The sequence below is a fragment of the Chelonia mydas genome, chromosome 13, assembly GCF_015237465.2.
Source record: "Chelonia mydas isolate rCheMyd1 chromosome 13, rCheMyd1.pri.v2, whole genome shotgun sequence".
In the NCBI taxonomy this organism is placed as follows: Eukaryota; Metazoa; Chordata; order Testudines; family Cheloniidae; genus Chelonia; species Chelonia mydas.
In genome coordinates this window covers 27,478,929-27,506,853 of record NC_051253.2, presented here as the reverse complement: position 1 = coordinate 27,506,853, position 27,925 = coordinate 27,478,929, and the positions used below count along the sequence as shown (strand labels likewise).

Here is a 27,925-nt window from a genome sequence, read left to right as displayed (position 1 = left end):
CTTTTTATTTTGAATGCAAGCTGAGATTCTCACAGGACCCCGGGAGCTGGGGCTTTAAGGAAATAGCACTAGGTTTATAATAGAATTGCACGAGTTGGCAACACTACGAGTCAGTAAAAATGAACTGTGACTTGGAGCTCAGCAGAGTGTTCATGATTAGTGTATCGCAGTGTTCAGCCAGCTGTATGTCCCGCAGCCACAGATAAACTTCTTTATGCTCACTCGCCTCATTAAAGGTGATCTTCACCCCCCCTACATTGGCCCCGGGCATTAAGCCATCCGGCCTTACGCTGGTTCTCTGCACCGGGATAAATTTGACCCTTAATGAGGAAAAGATTTAATCAGCCACTAAAAATTAAAACCCTGCCCCTCTTTTTCCATAGATGGTAAAGCGAAACGGGAATGTGACGCACCCCCCCCCAGTCAGACGCTCTCCTCTTGCCATTCCCTGTGCCGAACTAAATAGTGAAATGGAGGCAACAACGCCAGCTTTTAGCAGAGCTGCCTCGTTCCCTCATAAGTCGAAATGTGGGGAAATAGCTCACTTGCCCTTCAGTGGTAAACAAGCCGGCAAGCACGGTGATAATTACTCTGGACACACTGGTTTAGAGTGAGGCTTCCAGCGTTGTCGCTGGTGCAGCTTCCGAATGGCTCTCCGAATTGGGTGACTGATCCAGGGAATGTAACTTCTGAGGCGGGGGACAGGCCTGGTGCACGCCGCCAGGCCTGTGAGAAGCGTCTCATGGACACAGATATATCGTACTTTACCCCGGCGGGGGAGCGGTGATGTGCCGTTGAATGCCGATGAGAGCAAAGTGGATGTTAAGCTTTGAGAAGACAGCTGATGCGAGGCAGCAGCAACAGGAGGAGGATAAACCAAGCGAGTCCCAATAAAAAAGACGCCTGCCGCGGAGTCGGTATTCGGCGCCAAACGAGCGGCGGGTGGAGAGTGGCTGAGAGAGGTGAGAGTGACGAGTACTATAACGCTTCATCAGCATGTGCGTTCAGCAGGGAGATGGAGAGCAGGTGCGGGATCCGGAGTGCATTAAGCCAGAGGGTTTGCAGACGCCAGCCTAGCTGCTGTGAGGGGTGTATGGATGAAAACAGGGCCGCTATAGCGAGCTCGATGCTTTTGGAACTGTTGGATCTTCTGTTCCCACTTGGGCTTTTATTATGGACTTGGGAGGGGGCCCGGTGCCTGGGCTGGGAGAGCAGTGATGGGTTGTGAATGATTGTGGATGAAGGGGCAGAGCCAAGCCAGGTATAACTGAGGGCCTGCAAAGCCTAGAGCCTCCAGGGAAGTCCATAGCAAATCTCCCGTTGTCTTCATCAGGAAGAGTATTGAGGAGTGATGAAGAATCCCCTTGCGGTGAAGTGGACTCACTGCTGGCATGCCTCCTCCTGCCTGGGTGTGGTGTAGCAGGTTCTCCTGGTCTAGCGCCCCCTGCTGACAGCCACTCCAGCCCTGCAGTGGTCTGCCTCTTCTCATGGCTCAGCCTTCTAGCCAGGTCACTTCAAAGTCTCACCCCTTCCAGGGTATGCAAAAATCCAATAAACAATAGTCCTGTGGCCTCAAGCTGAGTCTTTACTTCAAGTCCTGACTCAATCATTTGTCTACAACTGGTCTCTGGGGTCTTCGTGCTATCTTTCCCAGTGGCCGGTAGGGGAACCCAGGCCTTCCCTCTCCTCTGGGTTTCAGCCCAGAGAGCCTGTCGTGAGCAGGCAAGGTCTGACTGTTAAGGCCTCCAGCTCCCTTCCTGGGCTATTTCCTACCTCAGTGTGTCAGCAGGCCTTTTCCAGAGACCCTTCCTGGGTCCCCTATGTACCTACATTCCTCTCAGGCTCCCTGGTTCCTTCAGGGCTGGGACTCACAAGATTTCACGCCCTACAGTGCTCTACCAAATCCCAAACCATGTGTACAAACTTAAACCACTCCCACCCTTCCTGGGCTTGCCCTTCAGTCCTTCACCAGTCTGCCCAATGCTCTGCTCCTCAGCTGAACACTGACACCCTGGGGCTGCCTCCCTGGAGGCTTGTCCCTATTTTGAGACCCACCACAGCTGCTAACTCCCCTCACGTGGCTTTTCCCGATTCTCCTCATTTGTATCAGACCGGTCTCAACCTTCTCTCTCTCCTGGGTCTTTCCAAACTGAGTTCAGCCTCTGCCAGTCTTCTTAAGGCAGAGGTCCCCACATCGTGGCATGCCACCCTGGGAGGAGCAGGGCATGGAGGAACATGCGGGGGGGACGCAGCGGGGCCCAGACAAGCTACCACAGGGGGAGGGGAGGGAGCGCCCCCCCCCCCCAGCCCCGCTCCACTCCCAGCTCTGCTCTGGCCCCACCCCAGCCGTAGCTAGGCTAGGACCTGTTTTGTGGGCTAGGCGTGATTGGAGCGCATTGTGCTCCACTTCCACTCGCACCCACCTCCAACCTTTCCAGGAATGCCCCCCCCCCCATGCTAGACTATGCCATATTTATGCCAGCTGGGGGATTACCCAGGGAATCTCTGGCTGCTCTTTTATGGCACCTGTCTGTCCCCTCTATGCTGCTGGAGCTGTACTAAGGGGCCAGGCCCCAGCTCTGTGTTTCTGTCTCTTGCTGCCATGCAAATAAAATAAGTCACTTGCCAGATCATGGCAACAGAATGTAAATGGCTGTGTGCGGGGGGCTCCTGTTTAGTTAAACAGAACACAGCAGGCACTGTAGCCATTACCAACCCGAGGCTTTGTGCCAGATGGTGCTTTAGCCACAGGTATCTAGCATGTCCATTTGTTGCTAATGGATTGAGCTACTGAGAGTGCACTTGTGCTAATGTGCCTCGCGCTCTGCTCCTCCGATGCACTCTGCACTAGCTACAGTCAGGAATTTAACAGTGCATTAGGGGCGGGTGGCCCGTGAGTACCTTACGTAACCCTGCCCAGTCTACCCAGTGCAGGAGCCTCCACAGCTGAGCCAGCTCAGGAGAGTCTGCTGCTGGAGGCGCACTGTCTGGTCCTGCTAGCCCTGCAGCCACCCACGCAGAGAGTCACTGCACATGTTGTTGTTCTAGGCTCCTGCCTCTTCTGCTTTGTATGCTACAGCTGCCCTAATCAGCAGGTATGCCTTGAACTAAGCGAGGCCCCAATCTTGCAGCATGTTAACAGCAGCGCTTTGACGCTGCTAGTGAAGACGTACCCGCTGAGGACATTCCCCAGACCTGAAGAAGAGCTCTGCGTTAGCTCCAAAGCTTGTCTCTCTGACCAACAGACGCTGGCCCAATAAAAGATTACCTCCCCCACTTGTCTCATATCCAGCCACAACAACGCTGCATGTAACAGAGAAGACAGTCCCTGTTCCAAAAAGCTTACAATCTGCACATAAGACAGGATGTAACAGGCGGATGATCCAGACAAATTGGGTGGTTGGGAGATCAATAGGCTCCACAAAGGTTAGCAGGAAATCTGAAGTCACAGCTGACTGCTTGCCTGACCGAAGTCAGAGGGGAGTGATTTCTAGAGATAGGTTTTAAGAAATAACTTTAGGGAGGATGAATAGGCAGCTGTACAAATTGTTCCCATGCACGGGGGCAGCATGGAAGAACAAGAACAAGAAACTGAACTGGAGATGTAAGATGAACAAACAGACAAGCAATCGATTAAGTCTGCCTGCAGCGGAAGAAGCAAGGATCACAGGCTTATCTTTGTTTCATGCTGACTCCCCTTAATTACAGGGGAAAAGACGATTGTCAGCTGTGGCTTTTAGCTGGATTTATGGCTAATTGGCTTGTTTTTGTAATTGCTAAGTGTGTTTAGCTTAATGAAGCTTTGTGTTAAATCTATGACACTATTGTTTCATCTCCTCTCTGCCAAGAGAACACTCTTGTCAATGAAATGACACATCTCCATGAATGGTTCTCTGGATAAATATTCTAGATCTCAGACAAATACAGAATTACTATTATTTTTAAATAATAGGCATATTATATTTGCCATGCTGGAAAAATATTTACAAAGTACATTAATTAAATAGTACTGGCAAACTATGTGCTCTGTTGCTCCTTCCAGTGGTAGAGGGTCACTTCATACAAATACCCAAACCTGGAAGGATTATTTATTATTGTGATAACGCTTGAGGGCTCCAGGCCAAGCCTAGATGTCTACAGCACAATTAAACAGCCCCTTAGCCCAAAGTCCAGTGAGCCTGGGCCAGCCATGGGTGTCTAGCTGCAGTGTAAACATACCCCTAGAGGCCCCGATTAGGGCCCCATTGTGCTAGGTGCTGTACTAACGTAATAGAATCAGAGAAATGTAGGGTTGAAAGGGACCCCAGAAGTATCAATTCCAGCGCCCTGCGCTGTGGCAGGACCAAGTGAACTTAGATCATCCCTGGCAGGTGTTTGTCCAACCTGTTCTTTAAAACCTCCAGTGATGGGGATTCCACAACCTCCCTTGGAAGCCTGTTCCAGAGCTTAACTGCCCTGAGAGTTAGAAAGGTTTTCCTAATATCTCACCTCAATCTCTCTTGCTGTAGATTAAACCCATTATTTCTTGCCCTACTGTCAGTGCACAAGGAGAACAATTGATCCCCGTCCTCATTATAACAGCCCTTAACGTATCACTTCCCCCCTCTGTCTTCTTTTCTCAGGATTAAACATGCCCAGTGTTTTTAACCTTTCCTCACAGGTTAGGTTTTCTGAACCTTTTATCACTTGTGTTGCTCTCCTCGGGACTCTTTCCAATTTGTCCAGATTTTTCCTAAAGTATAGTGCCCAGAACTGGACACAGAACGCCAGCTGAGGCCTCACCAGTGCCAAGCAGAGCAGGACAATTACCTCTGGTGTCTTACGTACTACACTTTTGTTAATACCCCCCAGAATGATATTAGCCTTTTTGGCAGCTGCATCACATTGTTGGTTTGTGATCTCTATAACCCCAAGCTGAAAAGGATTTATAAAAAATAAACGCAACCTTCCCTTTCTCCCACCCAGAACTCCCCCCCAAGAAAATCCTACCCCAAGTAGAGCAACTCTACGCTAAATAGGAGGAAGAACCAGAAACTCCAAAAAGTCTGCTAGGGACTTTGGTGTTTTTAGTGGGAGATCTCCGATACCATGGTGATAGACAACATTATAGGAGCGAGAGCTCCAATCAGGTCTTTATAGCAGATTTCAGAGGACTGGTGCTGGTGAAGCATGTATTTATTCTGTTTCAAGTGTTATGAAATATTAGGTTAGCAATTCTGAGTACACTTAGCATTTCCATTTGCTGGCAGGTAAGTGCCTTAAAAATACAGCCAGCCCATCAGCATGTCCCTCACAAATGCTCTGGGTCAAATCCTGCAGCCCTACCTCATTCCTTCTTCTGGCAAGACTTCCACTGAGGTCAGTGGGGTTTTTGCCAGAGAAAAGAGAGCAGAAGTTTTGCATCATCCTCTGTCGGCCAAATGCTGCCCAGACTTACCCTGGTGAATCTCTGCTGACGGCAATGGAGTGGCATGGGGCGTACACCGGAGCAGGGTTTGCACGTGGTCAGTGCTCCTTTCACTGGTCTATGCAAATTGCTGGAAGAGGACAGAGGCCCTGATGGTCATGTGCAGTGAAACTCGGGAGTTTAATTCCAGGCTCTGCCACAAATTCTCTGTGTGATCTTGGGCAAGTTATTTACATTCTCTGTGCCCAATTACCCACCAGTTAAACGGGGAGGCTGATACCCTTTGTCTGTCTTGTCTATTTATTCTGTAAGCTCCTGGGGGAAGAAACCATCTTCTACTATGTGTTTGTACAGATTAAGGTTTGACTGGAGCCTGTAGGTGCTACCTTAATGCTAATAATTATTAATGAATAACTTGAGAACAGGGCTTTGCCCAAAGAGTCAAATCCCACCTGCCTTCCCAAAGAGTAAATTACCCCAAAACGATACAGGCACTGCCTGAACCTAGGCCAGGGGAAGTGTAATAAGGAGCAAGTCATTCACATGCTTTTCACGTGCTCAGTAGGGAAAGTGGCCGTGGCCTTCCAAAAAGGTGTGGTCAAGATCCCAGCCTCTGTGCACTGGGCCTCCCCCTACAAAGGAAGCATAAAACCAAAGCACTCTCTTAAATCCTAAGAAAGGATCCCTTTAATATCCAAGGGCAACTCGCCACCTCCTCGGAGGCTGTACGCTTCCCCCTCACAACCTGCTCTGCATCTCTGCTCTCTCTAGTGAGCTTCTCCGACCATTTTTCTCCTCCTATCTTTGGATAAATGTCTGTTCCTTCTCCTCTTGCGCTATTTCAGCCTCCTCCTAAGTGTACGAGATATACAGTAATTGCAGAAGCAATGAAATATACATGCACCTGTTGGAAGCAGCATAAGAAATGAGCCTTTTAAGCTCTATCAGATTTGGCCTGATTTATACAACAAGCCAGCCCTAGTCTCCCCAGACTACAGGAAATGAGGGAAGAACAGCTGCAGTGGGGGGGTTCCAATTGATATAATGGCTAAACCCTCTCCTCCAATCCACTGGTGAGCTCTTAACCCTAATGTTTTGACCCGCCCACAGACTGAATTCACTGCAATGCAGAAGACCGGCATGCGGTTATATGCACCTTTTGAAGCCCCACTTTAAGATGCTATGTAGGGCACTGGCCCTTTGCAAAAGGTGACATGCCCAGAACTCCCACCGGTCTCATGGTCAAAGACTGCCATGCAGACCTGAGACCAGAACTTCACCCCACATTTGCTTAGTGGATCTGCACAAAGAGACAAAGTCTGACATTTTCACTATATCTTTACTGAGGCAAAATTCTACTTGAAGTCACTGGAGCCCTATCTCTGTAAGGACAGAGGAAAAAATGTATAAGGATTCCAGGACTTGAACTAATGTCATTTTAACCCAGCTGTTTCTGTAGCTGGGACATATGGTAGAAAATGCAGTGGCATGTGTCCTTCACCTGCACCCACTCGTGGTGCTGTCTGGCTTTAGCAAACAGAGCAACCATCCAGATCTATAGACAAGGTGACCTTTGTCATCATCCTGTGCTATGAGGCAGGGCATCAGCTGTGATTGGTTCAGAGGTAGGTCTAAAAGCTGAGTAGCACTGTGTGAGATACCAGTGAAGTGAGTCATGGCAGAGACGTTAAACCGAGCTGGAGCTGGGCCCACAAAGCTTTGGAAGCTTTGAAAGAACCGGGGCCATCCCTAGTCGAAAGCTTCTTCCCAGCCCCCCCGCACCCCTAGGCAGACCCTTCTTCTCAGCTCCTGCCCCCTTTGCTCCTACAACTGAGTCACTCGCAGGTCAACATTTTGATTGGACCAGGAGGGAGAACGTGGACCTATGCTGGGTCACGCTCCCACTGTCAGCCAGGCACACTAGGCTGGCCATAGAAGGAAATCGGAGCAATGGAGCAGGATTCTGAGAGGGAGCCGTTGCCAGCTCTTGGCATTGGGACCCTTGCTAACACCTGGTGCAGGATTCCCTGTTTGAGTCCTGCTGGGGATCAGAACAGTGTTCTAGAGCAGTCCTAGGGAAGAGTAATACTTCATTCACACCTGTTGCTTACATCCTTCTGCAAACTTGGCAATTCTGCCCCTGCCGGCCCAGTCTCTGGCACCACATTCTGTTGTTAGCAGGGGCAGCAGGCAAGGAACAAGGTAGAGAGGCAGGGAGTGCTCCACCAAACAGGAAAACGATAGGAGTAGCCAACCAGTCAGAAGGGCCTGGTACTATAAAACACGCAGGGAGACCAGCTGTCTCCCAGCCGCAGAGGGGCTCTTGCTTATGCCATCTTCACTGCCTATATGAGCATATCCAGGGTGTAGCGCTTATATTAAGTGCATTTAATGAAGAGTGGCAACAGGTTTCGAAGATGCTAATAACCCAGCTGCTTGGCACTCAGGCTGTGCTGGAGGCATCCCTTCTCAAGGCTGCACCAATGCAATGCACCGGTCTCTTGAGGCCAGGTGTTTTGCTCTTTGCCTACGGCTGACTTTGCTTGCTTTTCTCTCTCTAATAACCCTGCTACAGCTAGCTCAGGATGGCCGTCGTTCAGCCCACATGATGTGCAGTTTAAGGGAAGAGGGCAGGCTAGAATGAGATCAGCTGTGGGGCTGTACCCGAGAGCTTCCCCAGACTGTAACTCCATGGCACAGATGTTGGGTGTGGGGCAACTCAGGGATGCTTTTGGAGCTTAGTGAAACTACCAGGTGTTTGTATTCCAGTTCTGGACACTCTTTAAAATGTTTGCATCTTTGTGTCTTTTGTAACTTGTCGGCTGCACTGAGAGGAGCCAAGCAGCAGTGTCCATATCTGGGGGTATTCTGTCTGTGAGGGAGGCCTAGTGTCTATGCATATGCTGGAAGAGAGGCCAAATTCTTCCCCCATTAATGGAATATTTTGCATTGCACTGGTGTAGCTCAGGGTTGGCTCTTGGTTTTGTGACTCCAGCATTTCAACATATAATAAAAATAAAGACGACGTAATATCCAGCCAGGAAAAACAGCTCAGCAACAGTCTCATCTACAGGCTCCAGCCCTCGGGAATCTCTCCATGGGATCAAAAGTGTTAAAACTAAATTTCTATTGAGTTTCTATAGTCCACAAAGATGAAATGCTGGCATGGCTGCAAGTGCTTAGCAGGATTTAGCACACATTACATTGGTCATTAGTTTGGGCTTTGGAGCACCAAGTGAAATAAATCCGAGCAGACATTCCACATGGCAGAGGCATGCTTGGGACCATTGGTCCTCATAAAAAAGCATTTTGTTACTTACATTAATTCAATGAGCCATAAGATGGGGGAAAGGAACAAAACAAACATAAAAACATCTTCTAAGCAAACAAGTTGCATCTCTTTATGATTTTTAAAAAACCCTTTTATGGATATACCACTGGGCTCCACTCTAACCAATTGCCCACTGTTGCTGCTCAGACGCCCGCTCCCCACAGCTGTGTAAAGACAGGCTGATTACTTCGCTGCAGAACAATCACCAACCTTCAGCAAACCAGAAGAGACTTTCTTTTCCCACTTCCTGGATCTATATGTCAGGGATCTTTCTCCTGCTGCCCTGTAGGCTGGGGCAAGACAATGTTTCAGCACTTATTGCCAGTTCTCTCTTGGATTCTGGCGTTTACTCTGGCTGCATAGCTTTTTCATTTGTCTCTTCTAAATTAGAAAGTTTTGATTCATTTCTTGTTAGGTCGATAGCAAAATTCCAATTGAAGTCCATGAGCGCAGTACTGGGACCACGCTGAAGATGTATATAGAGACATATATCCTCCTTGGGATATATCTTCAGATGTGTGTAGGTGCTAAGTTACTTGGGAGCCTGATTTGCAGGTAATCCCTCCCTCCTATGTGCCTGTGCACAAATGTGTGTGTGTGTGTGCAAATCAGGGGTTGTGTGCATGCATCAGAGGCTGTGGGTGTGCAAAGTTATGCATTCACTTTGGAAAATGCTGCCCATTCTACACTGTCTGTTCATATATGGGGTTTAATAAATAACAGGAGGGAGAAAAGATACTCCAAACATTGTTACATAATAGAACTATGTAAATTTGGATCCTAGCCTTCCATGAAATCTATAGGAAGGTGAGCAGCCACTAGTGGGTGTGGCTTTAGAGAAGTGGAACCAAAAAGCTGCTAAAAGCGTATCTCATGTTGGCTCCCAGAGAGCCAGCACCAGGTAGACTGATTTTAACTATAGCACTCCGCCCAGCTGTGAACGAGCCCTGTTATGCACAGCACAGAGGCAGCTGATGTCATTCACAGACCATGTTAGACAGCGCACTAAGAGATTGCTCATTACAATTGAGGTGGATAAGGAAGAAATGCTAAGGTGACTCTAACATGACTGCATACAAACCCCTCCTCTGTGTAGCATGTGAGGATTCAAGTCAGAGGTGACAAACAGTGGTGTACCGTAGACCTTGGTAAGCTGTAAGTCAGTGTGGGTAGGATAAATGGGTTAGGAGTACCTAGGCTGAGGCAGGGAGGCAGAAAGGTCAGGGAGTTGGCGAGCCGGTACATTTTCTGGAGGCTGCCATCCTGTGCTTCAGAATCTACGCTTTCATTTACAGTGATAATAAATAATACTTAATAAAGTCTCAAGTGGTTCTGGATGACAAAGATGTGTCTACACACACAAGTTGTCACTCTTTCACTGTCCGGGTGTAGTTAAAGCATTACATCGCCATAGTGTGCCCTGGGCAATATATGAGGGCTTGTGTAGATGAACAATTAGCGCGTGGCAAGCTGGGTTGTAAATCTATCCCCCACACTTGTCTGCTGGGCACTAAATGTTCCATGCTGTGCTTTGACCTACTCCCCTTTCAAAGCAGTGTAGGTCAAAGCACACTAGGAAACTCCCAGTGCACGGCAGCAAGGTCCACACAGCCAGTTAGTGGATGGCAGGCTAGCATACTGTAGATTTACACCCCGGCTTGCTGTGGTCTGTTCATCTAGACAAACTTTATGGTGCTCCATTTGAATAGATGATTGCCAAAGTTTAATAGCCCTCTATTGTTAGTCCTACACCACCATCCCTTGGAATTTTAGTCAGAGAGGGAGGTGAAAAGACAACAGGAAGGCAAGGACCAGCTTTACAATCAAAATGGAGTTTGCAGGCCGTCACATGCATATACAGAGAGTTCATAATCTCAAACAGAATTAATAAAATTGTACATAGACAGATTCCTCAAATCATTACACATGTACATTGAGGCATGCGACGCTCCCTCTGTTTTTCTTGAATAGGAGGAAAAAATCGTTTCTTTCTCTTCCAGGCATCTTAGTCAAGACACTTTCGGGGAAGAACAAACTGAGAAAAGGTCACAAAATAGAGAATAAGAAGACGCAAGAAATAAAATTATTTGGCAGAGAGATTATTAAAGAAAAGATGGTACAAAAAACAGGAGCAGTACAAGAAGTAATACCTGAGTTTGGAAAAGAAAAATACAGGGAACAGAACAAATAATTTCAAATCTAATGTCAATAGACTCAAAGAAAGAAGGAAGCAGTTGTGCAGTCTTACAAAAAGGAACACATTGGCAGACTAAAACATTTTATCCTCATAACTACTTTCAAACATATGAAAAGGAAGAGGATACATATTAAATACACTAATGGCAACATATTTAGTATAAAAAGGTTCTGCTACTGAAAAGAGTATTTAGACAAATATAATTAAGATTTACCATCAAACTCAATGACTCTCTAAAAAGAAAAGGAGGACTTGTGACACCTTAGCGACTAACACATTTATTTGAGCATAAGCTTTCGTGAGCTACAGCTCGGATGCATCCGATGAAGTGAGTTTATGCTCAAATAAATGTGTTAGTCTCTAAGGTGCCACAAGTCCTCCTTTTCTTTTTGTGAATACAGACTAACACGGCTGCTACTCTGAAACCTCTCTAAAAAGACTGGCAGCTTGAATAATATCGGGTTTAAATAATTATTGAAACTTCCTAGGAAGACCCTAGATGCAAATAATTCACTTTGAGGAAGAGGCCAAACCCTAACCCTTGTGCCATTTTTTAACGGAGCAAACTAGAACATAGCTCCAGAGAATAATGCAAACAAGGGACATCTGATAACACCAAGTCAAAGAAGAACATAGCTGTGTCATCATCGGTTATGTAACCGAGAATCAGAATGTTTCCATGCTCTTCAGAGACTTCTGCAAAAGTATGACAAAAGGAATAGAAATCAGAAGAAAAACTATTCCAGACTGTCAATGACCATTCAATATGGAATCACAAATTACTACCAAGGGCCTCATTAGCTAGACTGGATATCGTAAGCTGTAAAAGCACTTCTCATCACTCAGAAGTAGTACTTTGTGGTAGTATTCAATGCTCACCAGTACTACTTGTTATAAGAGTAGTTTCATCTTGAGTTTGAGGAAACAACACCTTTCCACAGTTTTTCCTTTAAAAAAAAATCACATGAAAAATTAATACCTCTTCATTCCAAAAAATTATTACAGTTGGTCACATATTGGAAAGGTGGGGGGAGATAATATCTTTTATTGGACCAACTTCTGCTGGTGAGAGAGACAAGCTTTTGAGATTACACAGAACTCTTCCTCAGGTCTGGGAAATTTACTCAGGGTGTCGCAGCTAAATACCAGATGGAATAGATTGCTTAGCATAAGTAATATGAAACATGTCTTAACTATTTATGCTAAACAACTGTTCCATCTGGTATTTAGCTGCGACACTCTGCGTAAGTTTCCTAGACCAGAAGATGAACTCTTTGTCTCTCTCACCAACAGAAGCTGGGTGATATTACCTCACCCACATTGTCTCTCTAATATCCTGGGGCCAACACGGCTACAACAATACTGCTTACAACATATTGGAAAGACATTTATGAATACTGCAGGGGGTCAGTTTGATTGTACTCAAGTAGGGTCATCCACTAGTATTTGAACATTTATGAAGCTTTTAAACTCACCTGCATGATTTGGACAAAGCTACTTATTTATTGTTGGTTTCAGAGTAACAGCCGTATTAGTCTGTATTCGCAAAAAGAAAAGGAGGACTTGTGGCACCTTAGAGACTAACCAATTTATTTGAGCATAAGCTTTCGTGAGCTACAGCTCACTTCATCGGATGCATACTGTGGAAACTGTTTCCACAGTATGCATCCGAGGAAGTGAGCAGTATGCATCCGATGAAGTGAGCTGTAGCTCACGAAAGCTTATGGTCAAATAAATTGGTTAGTCTCTAAGGTGCCACAAGTACTCCTTTTCTTTTTATTTATTGTTGGACATGCAAATTTGAAAAAAACCATAGATTTGATGCATTAGTAACTCAAGTGGCCAGTTTTCACATTCAAATACAGAATAATGAATAGCAACAGTGGAATAATCCATGGACTATGTAGCAGGGGAGCCCGCTGCCATGCACCCCCTCATGGCTTTGAGGTCACACTGCAGGCAGCTTCCTGCAAGCAGCCTACTTCAATTGGTTCCTCAATAAACTCAAAAACGCTTTTGTCCATTCCCTTCCCTTCTCAGGTTCTGCTTCATTAAATTAACAAAAATGTTCAAGTCCACTCATACTCACAGGTCTTTCCTGCCTGTTGTCTCACTCCTCAAGTTTCTCTGCTGGAACCTACTCACTCCCAGCAGCCTCTGTGCTCCACGAGAACTCTTTCTGCAGGGTCAGATGAAGTCTATTACCACAACCCAAGGTTTATACTCAGTTCTGGTTTCTTGTCTAGCCCCAAACTCCTCAGGTACTAGGGTCTTCCCTGAAGGAACTTTTCTCACTCTCTCTGCAGTCCTCAGCTCTTCCATCTTTCCCTTCAACTTTCTGATGCTCTTCATAGAGAAACCGCTAATCTGACTGAGGTGTGCCTGTTTTGTAATCAGGGTTGGCTAGCCCCAGACTCTCCAGCCCTTTATAGGAGAGTCACCCTGTTACAGACTGCCATATACTTACTTGTGATAGCCATTAAATATTTTTGGAATTCAGTGGGTAAAATCCTATGGCCTGTAAAGGAAGAGGTCACACTAAATGATCAGAGTGGCCTTGTCTGGGTTTATTTTACAGCACCTAGAAAAATCAGCACAAACTGTAAACTAGCCTGAACCTTGACTGTAGTGGTACTACTGCCCCCTATAATGAACCTATGAATTCTCCATAGATTCACAAATATTGGGGCTGGTTCACGTGGTGTATTGAGGACTGTGTAGGAATTGCAAGTTATCCCTTGAAGTGTGTGAGTGTGTGTATGTGTGGTCGGTCCAGAGATCCAGTCCCAGAGTGGTTGGACTATGGGGGTCCACCCAGAGAGAGGAGCAGGATGCCGGGCCTATCACCTGAGGGGTGCACTGGAGAGGGAATAGAAGGGTAAAAGCACAACTCACCTGGTAAACGTCTCTAGAGCTGGACGAATAACACATTTTTTGTCTCACTGGCAATTCTGCAAAATAGAAAACAAAATTGTTTCAGGTCAAACCATAAACAATTTTTGTAAAAGTTTTGGCAAATTGAAAAGTAAAATAAAAAAATTGCGGGGGGGAGGTTGAATGAAATATTTCGTTTCAGTTTTAAGTGGTTTTTTTTTAAATGTTTTTAATAATTAAATTTGAAGGAATTTTTGAAAGAAAAGGTTGCTTTGAACAAAGAAATCAAAATGTTCTGAACATGTCAAAATGAAACATTTTAATTTTTTGGCAACTTTCTTTTTATGTGAACAGTTAGGGAAACCAACACAAATCTGAAAATGTTTCAGTGTCCCCAAATCTGCACCTTTTGCTAAGAAAAAAAAATGGCTGAAATATTTTGTGACACAAGTCTTGACCATATGTAGCACTTTGTGGAATAAAACCTATGAAAGGATGGTGTTTTAGAGTAGACTAAGCAAAATCAGCATCACTGTTCCAAGAATACAACACACAAAGGCTTACATATAAACATATACACAATATTTGTGACTGTCCCTGCCAATTACAGAGTCAAGATAAAAACAAAAGATTAGACACTGCACACAGAGCGCAAACCAAACCAAATGGAAGATAAAGAGGTCCCCAGACTAGACCACTGTTCTTAAGTTAGTTGTTACACATATAGCCAACTATTCAAACAGTGCCAGCTATTCAAAAATCATGTCCCCAAACTCATGAGATGATTGGTTTAACAATGGTGCAATTTTTAAAAAAATGAATAAATTTAGAGTTCTTTTATTTGATTTCTGGTTTTCAAACTTTTAAGTGACACTCAAGTCACCTTTTCCAGCTTTTCTCTTCAACCTTAAAGGCTGGAAACAGAAATACATGTATTTTTCAATAAAAGCTGAGATTCTCATCTAATCACATGACTCCAGGAGCTGAGACGTTAAGAAAAATACCAAATATCGAGAGATTTCCAATAAAATTGTGAGAGTTGGCAACACTGCGCTAAGTCATGCAATAGCCAAACATTACTGGAATTTATGCAGTTAAGTCACAACAGCCCAAATACTTCTTCAATATGTCCTAGAATAAAATGTTAGAAAAGCACACAGGAAATACCACTATCGCTTCCATTCACTGGAAATAGATGTAAGACTGTAGTTTGCAAAAAAAAAAAAAATTGTTTGGAAAGAAATTAATTTTTTTTGTTTGGGTTTTTCTTGCGGATACAGGCTGCTACTCTGAAACAAAATTTTTTGGGGGAGTTTCAACAAAAATTTTCAAAATGAAAGTTTTGACATATTTTTAACTCTTTCATAGGGAAAAAACTCAGACATGTTTCCATTGGAAAAAGGTGGGAGACTTTTAAAAAAAAAATCAAGAAACTTCTGTTTATTTCAGTGGAGGGAAAAATTATATATTTCAAAATTTTTCATTATACACTTGTGATCAAAAAAGAATTTTTTTCACCAAAATGAAACTTTTCATGTACCTTTTAATTTTGGCTGAAGAGGAATTTTCTATAGAACAAAGTTTTGCGCAGATTTTTTGACCACCTTTAAATACACATGCTACGTGACCAATTTTCAGCATGAATGTTGAGTAAGATGTATCTTAGTGGAACACCTTTCAAGTGGAAAATGTACTGATAAATTCTATGATTAATATCAATTACAAAGTCACATTAGTACGGACAAAGCAACAGCACAATGAATAGTACTGAAAACAATCACTTATGGATGAATACATTCTAGAAGTACCAACAATACAGAACTGCATCCTTTGTCATACATTTGATGGCTTCTGTGATCCATTAGTGATCTATTCAAAATCTATTTCTATCTCAGTTCCAAAAATTACTTGTTTCTCCTTATATACAGATTTAGCAGATATCTCCAAAAAAGTAAAGAGTCACTAATTGCACTACACACAAGTTACTGTCTATCATAAGCCCTTCATTGATAAACATATTTTCTACAGAGAAAACACAATACAAGCAGGACATTACATCAAATGAGTAAAGTAGGAACATCAGCAGCACTAACGTAACTATGAGGCATTGATCTCTTAACAAACAAATCTCTAAGGTGCCACAAGTACTGTTCTTTTTGCGGATACAGGCTGCTACTCTGAAACAATGTATAGATGCTTATCTAATTCTCTTAGAAAATCCAACTCATACATTGAAAATACCACATTACGAATGCAGTGCCAAACACTGCAGTCCCTATGTGGGCTGAAATCTCATTGACTTCCAATAAGGCTTTACACAGAATGCAGGATGGGGCCACAATAATTACAGTTTGCCTTGTAGATCTATACCAAACAAAATTTCTCTTGAACACTGAACATTTTAGGTAAATCAGATCTAAGGAGAAAACATGCAGTTGTTCCAAACCATACTTGTTGAGAGCTCTGTAGGCCACTGTAGCATGTAATTTTTCTTTGATACTGAACCCTTTGGACACCTCAAACGTAAAGCAGAAACATTTGCTGCAAACACATTTTGTAGAGCTCCTTGCAGGTCTGTACGAGGCAACGTTACACGGTAATGCTAAGCACTTTGGACAACTCAGACATTAAGCTTGAACATATAGGATTGCACCAATTTTGCTGAAAATTACATTCTATATAGTATATGAAAAAATAGTGAATACGTTCGACAAATGAAACCTAAAAAGGGACATATGTAACCACATATTGCAATATACCTACTTTCTTCCGAAAAATGTATTCTCAGTGTCATGTTGTTTGGAGTGGCTCACGACTGAGGGTGCCAACCTCAGGGCAGACTATCAAAAATCAGGCCAGACACCCCAAACTGGTTATATGTTCTATAATTAGATTTCACCAACCCAGTAACAAATGTGAACTCCCAAAGTACTACAATAGTCTTATAATGGAGTCACAGATAGTCCCCTTAGACTCTCCAGTCTATCTTGCCACCCAGGCAAACTGGACTATGTGATAAAAGGTCACTACCAATGAAAATCACAAAATAGGCAGGTTGCTTCTAGTCCCAAGAGACCAGTCACTTACCCCAGATCAATTTGTACCTTAGATCTCACACCAAAGACAATCCTGGTAGCCATTCCTGTAATAAATGAACTAAAGGTTTATTAACTAGGAGAAAGAAATGAGAGTTATTTCCAGGTTGAAGCAAGCAAGCATATACACAAATGAACTTCAGTCTGTGATTCAAAAAGTGACAAGATGTGTAGTAATCTGTCAGTTCAAAGTGTCTTTCAGGGCTAACCCAGGCTAAGCAGCATGGGGATCTTTGCTTATGTTTAGGAATCTTTGCCCCTCAGAATCCAGGCAGCATAAAAGAGATTCAGTTTCTCCTTGACAGGGATTTTTATCCCCTCCATTCCAGAGTCCAAAATTGATGGGATCAGTTCATATGTAATCTCTCCTTCCCGGCAGGAGTTAGGAATGCAATCAACTGGGCCTCTCTCCTTTGATGCTACACAGTGCCTCATTTGCCTTCAGTGGGCCTTCTTGCATGCAGGGCGAGCACTTTACCTTAATTAACGCTTCTTTTCCTGTTTGGTGAATTATACAAGTGTAGAGGTTTACAGTGAAAACACTCAATATAACTTTATACCATGGGCTAGAGAGGTGATAAGTGAAATCAATGCCTGCAGTACCCTACAAGCATTTTATAAAGTCTAAACACTAAACCTGTTCTTATCAATTTAACATCTACTAAGTATTTTGATAATGTTAACAGACAGGTGAGCCTAACTGGTTTCCAGCTATGCCTTTGTGTTTATGAGGCCTGGGGCCCAGGCAAGAGCTGACACCTGGCCTGCCGATGTCACACTCTGCATTTTTTTTTTTTAAGACATAACTCTAAACTTTTGATCAATGCAGAACATACATCGGGTGCATTAATGTCTGGTTTCCATTTCTCCTAGTTCAGGGGTTGTCTGATTTTTTTCACGGTGTGGATCACATCTTAACAGAGCGTTTATCTTGCGAGCAGTTTCATCCTATGGACAACAATGTGGCTCACCTCCTTCCAGTCAAAAAACATATAACATTCTTGCGGCAACTGCAGCAGTAGCGTTGACTGCCACCAGACAAGTCTCGAGCGTGGTTTTAGCTGTATTTATTTAATGAGATGTACCCACTGAAAACAAGATGGAGGAGTGAGACTCATGTAAGTCTCCTGCGAGTGCTGTGCAGATGACCTGTAGCCTACACACTGGTATTTGGGAACTGCTGGCCTAGATTCTACTTCTGTAAGAATTAGGAATGTGAGTTTCTGCCAATCAGAGAAAAGAGCAGCTGAATTCAATCGATAGCCAACGATTTATCTAATAAAGGAAGTGATTTATTTTTAATAAGTTATTCTGCTTTATAGCAGCATTGAGCACTGATGACTCTTATCTCCATATTTCAAGAAAATATTTTCTTACCATCACTCCTGGGATTTTTTTTCCAGCAGCCGCATTGAAGTCAGGGAAGAATTTTCAGAAATAATTTGTACACATGTTTTTACTGACTCTTTCTGTAGTTTTCACTCTTTGGGGGAATAATAACCAATCATCTTGTGAGAAAAACTTTCAAAAAACAACTGCAAAATGTATATGTCACTTCCCTCACGTAATACTCCACGGTAAAAATCAAACAAGTAAACCTATCATTCTAGCTCCACAGTGAGCTCCGTTGCTATGCAAGCAGCACACTGCTACATACTTCCTTCCCCACTAATGCAGTCTCTGCCATCTCCAAGAGCTGCACTGTTACAGTTATACAAAGCCTATGCTCTTTTCTACTCAGAGAATTGCACTGGTTTAACTAAAGGTGTGAATTTAAATGGATTTAGTTTCACTGGTGCAAACCCTTCTGTCATACAATGCAATCTGGCTTCATTTAAATCACTTAGGGCTAGTCTATACTGGCAATGCTAAAGCGCTAAACTCTCCCAGTGCTCTAAAAAAGCCCACCTCCACGAGGGGCGTAGCTCCCAGAGGTGGGAGCGTGGCTCCCAGCGCTGGTGCACTGTCTACGCTGGTGCTTTATAGCGCTGAAACTTGCTGTGCTCGGGGGGTGTTTTTTCACCCCCGAGTGAGAAAGTTGCAGCTCTGTAAATTGCCAGTGTAGACAAGCCCTTAGGAGTACTGCCGGGTAGATGGCTGAAGAGCGCTTGGTGTAAACTCAATCCAGGAGAGACAGAAGTGGTGTGGGAAATGCTTTGAAGACCATATCAAAGTCTGGACATAGCTTTTTTAAAGATGCACTTAAATGGTTTGCTGGATTAGGACCCAGTGCTCTACCTGAGTCAGGATCACTCCACAGGATCCAGCTACAGATGGTCAGAGGAAGCTCTTAGGTCATGCTGGACTCTCCACTTCTCGCAGACACAAGCACTGTGCCAGTGGAAAGGCCAGCCCTCTTGTCTGAGCAGGAGTCTGTAGATTTTCTATCAGACAAAGGCATATCCATTGTGATCTGATGCAATGCACTGTACCTAGGAATAAAAGGTCTCCCCTTCCTTCCCCACTCTGAACTCTAGGGTACAGATGTGGGGACCTGCATGAAAACCTCCTAAGCTTACTTTTACCAGCTTAGGTTAAAACTTCCCCAAGGTACAAACTATTTTACCTTTTGCCCTTGGACTTTCGCTGCCACCACCAAACGTCTAACACCGGTTACTGGGAACGAGTCCGTTTGGAAACGTCTTTCCCCCCCAAATCCTCCCAAATCTTACACCCCCTTTCCTGGGGAAGGTTTGATAAAAATCCTCACCAATTTGCATAGGTGAACAAAGACCCAAACCCTTGGATCTTAAGAACAATGAAAAAGCAATCAGCTTCTTAAAAGAAGAATTTTAATAGAAGAAAAAGTAAAAGAATCACCTCTGTAAAATCAGGATGGTAAATACCTTACAGGGTATTAGATTCAAAAAATAAGGTTTTGCCTAGAGGGATTCTCTAAGTTATGAAAAGACACAAAAACAGGAATACCCATTCCATTCAGCACAGCTTATTTTCTCAGCCATTTAAAGAAAACAGAATCTAACGCATCTCTAGCTAGATTACTTACTAAGTTCTAAGACTCCATTCCTGTTCTGTCCCTGGCAAAAGCATCACACAGACAGAGAGAGAGGCTTTGTTTTTCCCTCCCCCCAGCTTTTGAAAATATCTTGTCTCCTCATTGGTCATTTTGGTCAGGTGCCAGCGAGGTTATCCTAGCTTCTTAACCCTTTACAGGTGAAAGGGTTTTTCCTCTGGGCAGGAGGGATTTTAAAGGTGTTTACCCTTCCCTTTATATTTATGACACCTGCCTTCCACACTTCTAAGTGTGCAAAGCAGGTGTGAACCACTGTGGCTCAGAATGAGAGCATTTTACAGACCTGGTACTCACTTTGCACTGGTGTATACTTTGAGGCGGATTGGGCCTGCTGATTGTGAAATGCTCCAATGGATTCAGAATGCAGCAACTTGCCTACTGACAGCACAGGTGACCCAGTGACCATCATCCAGGGCCCTGGATGCATTGACTCCTCATGGAATAAAACATCCAATTCAAGAGTCCATTCTTAACCTTTAAAGCTTTCCCTGTATTGGCCCCAGGCTACCCAAGGGACGGCTTCCCTCTCCATGACTATGCCATGCCATGCATGCTGTGACGAGTTCCCCCTGGGTGCCTCCTGGAACTCAGGTACCACTGAGCCCTCTGACCCACCAATCTGGGCTCCCTCTCTTACTGTGCTGCTGTGACAAGTTGCGGACCTGCGCCCGGTCCTACGCTTCCACCAGCATTCACACAGGTAGGGACACACCTAGCTGCAGTTACATGCAGACTCTCTGACCATGAACCAACAGTAGAAAGGCTAAAGCCAACGTAACTCTCAGCTCCCCAGACACACACCCGCACTGGAGCATAAACCCAAAATTATACCATCTTGCACTGCACAGGGATTTGTACAGTGTAAGCTCATACAGTTGTCCCTCCCCCTGCCACCCATGTGGAGAGGAATATGCAACAGCCTTTGCCGCTTGAGCTATGATTTCACTCAAACTCACTGGTTTAGATAAAGCAAAATCAAGTTTATTAACTACAAAAGATAGATTTTAGGTGATTATATATGATAGAAAACAGAACAAAGCAGATTACCTAGCAAATAAACAAAAACGCTGTCAGCCTCATTCGGGGGAATAGTGAGGGCCAGTGACAACTTCCTCAGCAGCTGGCTGTGGGGCTCATTTCCCCAAGAGGTTGGAGTGACCAGCTGCATATCAGAATGATGAAGTCACTGTCCTCCCACAAGAGCAAACATGGTCAAGAGCAGGAGGGAGACAACCTGTGGAGTTAAAGAGAGTGTGTGCCCCCTAGTGGCTCTGTCTTTTCACGGCTACTACCACACCCCCCTTTCTGAAGAGGAAGGGTACTAATCTTTATCCAAACTTTTCATGGAACAACAACATGTAACTAAATACAGTGTCCACACAAACAAAAATAAACACCCCTAGGAAGGGCGGGGTAGGCTGCCCGCACCTTCAGCCTTGTCTCAGGGATGTATTCTGCCCTTTCACTACATTTGGCTATTAGTCCTCTGTCTTTCTTGGATTCTCAAGATCTCAGGTAACCCTCCAGGGATGCAGGAAGCCATCTTTCTCTAGCTGGGGCCTCCTGGCAGGGAGAGGACATGGAGAACTCGCTGGCAGTTCCACGTGGGCTGCCAGGGGATTGTTCACAGGTTCCACCTCAGGGTAGGGATCAAGGTGTATGGAAGGTTCCTGGAGCGACTCAGCAAATTGACATGGGTTCCAATGGGCTGGTTCTTATATGTGAGCACAAACAGCACATTTCTCGACTCTCTGTTGTAGTTGTTTGCTTAGCCCAGGCCTCCAAACAGATTGTTAAACTCTGTGCAGCTTCCCTGCTGTCCTCGCTGGGCTGGAGGATTGCGTCTCTGTTTTCCTTTCTCCCTCTTTTTATCTTGCCGGGGTCTGCTGCGATCTTTTGGGTCTTTATTCAGTCCTATTCTGATACTTTGTACAGTTCACAGAGAGCCAGGGCACCAGGGTGGAAGTGAATACCAACCTACAGTAACTCCTTGCTTAACGTTGTAGTTATGTTCCTGAAAAATGTGACTTACAGCAAAACGATGTTAAGTGAATCCAATTTGCCCGTAAGAATTAATGTAAATAGGGGGGTTAGGTTCCAGGGAAATTTTTTTTGCCAGACAAAAGACATTATATACATATACAGTATAAGTTTTAAATAATTTTAAACAAACTATGTACTACTGTACTCACCAATGATGATTGTGAAGCTTAGTTGAGGCAGGGTGCAGTGGGGTCGGGGCGTGGGGACTTGCCCCACTCCACCCGTCTGGAGCTCCTACCGGGGAGCGGGGTCGGGGGCTTGTCCTCTCCCCAGCTGGAATGCCGGGTGGGTGGAGTGGGATAAGCCCCAGCCCTGCTCCCCAGCTGGAATGCCAGGTGGGCAGACCAGGGCAAGCTCCCTCTCCCCGACCCTGCTCCCTGGCAAGAGCGCCGGGCGGGTGGAATGGGGCAAGCCCCCGTGCCCCAACCTCGCTCCCTGGTAGGAACGCTGGGCGGGCAGGTAGAGCGGGGTGAGCCAAACAATCTTACAATGGAACGTTGCACTACTTTAAACTAGTATGTTCTCTAATAGATCAGCAACCTAATAACGAAACAATGTAAACTGGGATGACTTTAAGTGAGGAGTTACTGTACTGCGTTTCCTGCCTGCACAGGCTTATGGCTTCCTGCTATGTGTCCCCTAATGGCTCTATCTTGTCATAGCTAACACCACTGAAACAGAAACCCTTATCGCTGTAACCTTTCAGAATGGGTAAGGTGTTACTAGGGCGATTGGGGCAGTTTAGGGGTCTGGAATAAAATAGTGCCACCCCCATACAGGCTGCATTAGCCTCAGCCTGGCATGTGCTGACATTTTCATGTAACTTAAAATGAAAATATTCGGGTGCAATCATCATTTCTCAAAGAAAAGGAAACATTTCCTTTGCTTTCTCCAGGCCTACTTTCCCACTATCAGACCTACTGAAATCTAAACCTATTTTGGGTGGGGGAGGAGGTGTCCCAAAGAAATGGGCTCTCCTTTTTGCCTTGCTGTGTTGAGGGAAAAATAGAAAATGCAGCTTTGCTTCCTTTATGATTCTCCATGCTTGATTTCAGTACATGCCTCCTGTGTATCCTATAAAGCAATTAGCCCTGCTGTTGAAAAGGCATCACAGCTCAGCAAATGCATGACTTGCTAAGGCAAACAAGGTATTGGGTGGAACTAGCTCAGAAAAAAAGAGACTCTCTGGTCTCTTTCTGCTGAACTATCTGTGCTGAGGGTTTTGGTCTCCCTTGGTTGCACAGAAGAGCATGTGATTTATAGAAACTGGAAAGCCTTGCAGAGAAAAAAGCTGTGAGATTATTTTGTATCTGACACTATCATTATTATTATTATTTATTCTGTATCCAGGCAGAACACTTACAAACTACCCAACAAAGTGCTAAGGAGTCTGACTGAAGATCTGATTTCAGAACCTCTTATTGCAGCCGATTCCTTGATGCTCTGCACATATTTCATGCTCCAGAATCTTCAGGTGTAAGTGACGCAAAAGGAAATTTTTGACTGGTTTAGGGTCTCTGTCACCTCTGGTTGACAGATGACGCTGTCATTGGTGTTTCCCTTTTTTTTTGTGTTTAGATTTTTTTCTCCACATAGCGGCCTAAATTCCCTGCGAGGCGAATTGCAAGCAGCGACAACTGCAATGACTGATGCAGTCTGAGCTGATAAGTGAGAGAGCAGATTGACGTTCTTCCTTGTTAGTTTACGTTGCTGTGGTGCTGTAACCCGAGACTCGTGCAAAGTCAGGTGGGATCACGTAGACCCTCGAGAGGCATTTCCCAGTGCTACAGTACATGCAAGCCCTTAAACAGGGACTTTGCACCCAACCCGAAGAAGCAGATTGTTTATACAATGAGAGATAATAGAATTGTTTAGGTGTTTAGCTTATTCCCTCTGCAATCATTCTCCTTCACAGCTTTCTCTCTCCTTCAGCTTCTTCCAGCAATTAAATCAGAACCCTGTGTCAGTACGAGTTCCAATCCAGTTAGATGGACTGAGAGTGGTTACCAAGTGACAGCAAAAGTAGCCTGTGGGAAACAAATTGTTGGCATTGTACCCAGCTATGTTGCTATGGATATATGGGCATATGCTAAATATGGTATAGGTATGGATTAAGGCAGTAATGCAAAAGCCTTCAGGTTTCAAATCTGTAAGGACAATAGCTTAGCCAGAGTAACTAAGGCCCAAGGCCTAAACACTTGACATAAGCAACTAACCAGTGCGTGACCCTGTATCACAAGATGTTGCAAGATAGAGTGCTGGTATAAACAAGTGGTGTTATATGGCTGATAGGGAGCCACAAGATGCCAGTTTATGATATTTTAAGTTAGGAACATCAGCTGAAGTCTGACTGTATGGATGCCATAGTAACTAATTGATGTACATACTGATAAGCTTGAGGTAAAAGGCCTGGTGACCTATGGCAGAAGGGCACCCCGATATTAGTAGGATGAGGAATTACACATTAGAAAAGAGAAACGAGACCCCTACTGAATATGCATTAGGCATAGTGGGCATTACTGTAATCTGTGATTAAAAAGTGGCACTCGGCCTATGCACTCACAGGGCTGGAACTAGCAACCAGACAGATGCCTCTGCCTTTGCAGCCATGACCACGTGCAACAGCTTCTATTCCACTAGAACCACAAAACAGACAACCAAAAGATGAGGCTTGTGAATGGATGAGCCAGAATCTTCACAGAAGATTGTAGACTGAGCCCAAACTTATCCCTCCCTCCCTCCCCAGAGATAAAAACAACCACATTGAGTTCAGAACCAATTTCATTTCTTTGAATCAGTTTCCCCACAATGAGTTTATGATGCACACACAAATAGTCACACAACCCCGCCTTTCCTTCCAAGATCTTATAAACTACGTTATTTCCCCTACAACCTGGGAGCCAAGACAGAGAGAGATCATTATTGTTCTGTTTTAAAATGGTTGGGACGTTTTGGATATTATGACAAGGAGGACTCCATAAGTATGACAAAGAGGGATTGCTGAATGGAGGAGGTCAGTGGATTTGTGTTCCACCTGACAAAGTCTGTCCTGGTATAAACACCCTTTTCAGAATCTTTCTTTGAACTAGATGTGCAAGGGGATGGAAGAAAGTCCATCCCTTTTCTTACTTTGAGCTTCAGCCACTTATTCTTCTTTGGTCATTGGTAGCAAATTATTCTACTTAAAGATTCACCGCTTCTGGGGTGGGTAGAATGCAATAGCACATGGCTCCTGTTTAGGCACAGAAGGCACAAGATTTAGCATGTGTGATGGGGCAAGGCCAGATGGTTATAGAAAAGTAACGGGAGACAGATATATTAGCTCCAGGCTAAACAAATCCCTGGTACCAGGATAAGTGAAATGGCAGCTGCTCCAGGTCAATTAAGACACCTGGGGCCAATTAAGAACTTTCCAGAAGGCAGGGAGAATGCTAGGTTGATTGGGACACCTGAAGCCAATCAGGGGCTGGCTGAAACTATTTAAAAGCCTCCCAGTCAGTCAGGTGGGTGTGCATGTCAGGAGCCGTGGGAGGAAGTTGTGCTGTTGGAGAGGCTGAGTAGTACACACCATATCAGGCACAAGGAAGGAGGCCTTGAGGAAAGGATGAAGTGGAGCTTGAGGAAGTGAGGGCTGCTGTGGGAGAAGTAGCCCAGCGAATTGTACATGTCATGTTTCTAAAAGGTCAGCTACCATAGTTGATACTATTAGGGTCCCTGGACTGGAGCCCAGAGTAGCGGGTGGGCCTGGGCTCCATCCCACCCTGCCCTTTGCCCCCTGATTAATCACTGAGACTGGGAGACAACAGAGACTGTGCAAGGAAAGAACTTCTCACCTCCCTCGCTGGCTTATGATGAAAATGGCTGAGTAGACTGTGACCCTTGTCTCTAGAGAGAGAAGGGTTACGTGGAGGGTCACAGTGAGCCTCTGAGGCTAGCAAAATCCACCACGAAATGTGGGACCCACAGAGGCAAGGACAGAGCTTTGTCACACATAGTTATCTCATAGTGCTGGAGTCAAAGCTGATTACAGGAGTTAAACAAGACACATCTAAATTGCCAACTAGCCCATTTTATGGTGTCTTAGGGAAGATTTAAGGTAATTGTGGGTTTTATTTTGCATGTTTTTGGGGGTATAACTTTACAATTTATGTTTTTGAACAGCTCATTGAAGAGCAAGGAAAGTGATGGGGCTGACTAGAACCATGACTGATGCTGGTAGGCATAGTCCAAGATTAGGAAGCACCTCAATCCTGATGTGGGACAGTACTTGCTCTTTTAGTCAAGATCCTTCAGGCATCGCTGCCAGTGAAGCGCACTTCCAAATTGCTGCACCCCCACTCTTGCTATTGCAGCCCCAAGTAGCCAGTTTTACCAGCTTGTGGTTTATCAGCATTTGCTGTGACTGGTCCCTCACTACCTGTGCAGGTGGATTCTCAGGTCTCAACTCGGCAAGGCCCTTCAGCATCTGTGCAGTCCCATTAAAGTCAATAGGTCTGCTCACACTTCAAATGTGGCATGTGCTCAAGCAGATTGAAATCAGAACCAAAATGAGCTCTCTTGTCCTGGACAGGAGCAAGGTTGGGGACAAAAGTTCTGATGGCCTCTGCATCTAGTCACAGAATGTTCTTGAGTTGCTGGATTACAGATTAGCTTTAGTATGGCTCATAACAGTATCTTTCCAGTAGGAGCTGGGTAGTTTTCTATTAATACCACCTATCTTGCATATACTGCTTTTCACCCATAGATCTCAAAGTGCTTTACAAAGGTCAGTATCACTATCCCCATTGTATGGATAGGGGAAACTGAGGCATGAGGTGGCAACTGGACTTTCCCAAGGTCACCCAGCAGGAGAGTGATCAAGCTGGGAAAAGAACCTAGGATGTGAGAGTTACAGTCCAGTGCTCTATCTGCTGAGTCATATTTACAAACCATAAAAAATATTAAGGAATAAAAACTTAAACCCTTTTTGATCAGTATTTAAAATTTGATCACTATAGCAAGAGCCAAAGTCACTGCTGGTGTAAGGAAGCCAACCCCAGATGGTGCTGGAGTTGTGCTCCTTTAAAATAGCAGTGAACCCAACTCTTTAGGCTCCTAGCACCTTCTGAGGTCAATAGTGAGGAAGCAGCATCTCATTACCTAACACCCCTTGTGGTTTATAATACAACATGAGAATCCCCAAGGACAATATGTCTAAGTAAATGGTTGGTTGCAGCCTTTCCTAGATTATCTGGGCCTGATATGGTCCATTGGCTTCAATGGGAGCTAGAGCAGGCCTTTAGGATGCTTTATGTTGCTGGAAAGGCAGCCTTCCCTAAAAGAGAATTAAGGACTCAGACATAACCTTTGTCCTTGACCTCAATGATCTGAGCATCTGCTTCCACAAGTGACACTCAGATTGTCACAGAGCTGACTAAAGTAAAAACATGTACAGAAAAGCAACTGGAGAATTTTAGCTGAGAAAATAAAAGTGCAGTTGTTTGTCTAGAGCTTTGAGATTGTAGCTGCCAAGTTGCTAATAAACCTACACTGACATCCTGTTCCTACCTCCTCTCTGAACTAGAGGCAGGGACATGCTGAATGCTGCTACAGCGCTTGAATCATGCCATCTCCCTATCAGCAAGGAAGCTGGAGGCCTCCCCTTGTGGAGCTTGCTGTGTCTCTCCCTGGCTCACAGACAAATCAATTCTGACACACTTTCCTTCCCCCCAGGAGAACTTACCATGGCTCCAGAGCCAACACAAAAACCTGTTCTGACAGCACACCTGGGGGTTGGTACATTCAGTGTTTACCTCATTCAAGAGCAACATAGTGGGAACAGTTACTCTGGACCTCTTATGAAGAGCCTCAAAGGCCTTTAATGGAGCTGGTCAATTAAAAACTGAGCTGGTAACTTTGCCTGAAGGCAGTCTGGCTAAAACTGCTGTGGCTAGCCCCAGATCCT

General features: G+C 44.7%; 1 long non-coding RNA gene across 1 annotated transcript; it reads right to left on the bottom strand.

Moving 5' to 3' along the window:
* Window positions 1–10,679: 10,679 nt before the first annotated feature.
* Window positions 10,680–17,031, bottom strand: LOC119567914. The gene is made up of 4 exons (XR_005227848.2): window positions 16,897–17,031; window positions 13,831–13,886; window positions 13,025–13,114; window positions 10,680–10,773 (listed from the first exon to the last, which is right to left on the bottom strand). It is a non-coding gene; the product is annotated as an uncharacterized LOC119567914 (long non-coding RNA).
* Between the last annotated feature and the right edge of the window lie 10,894 nt (window positions 17,032–27,925).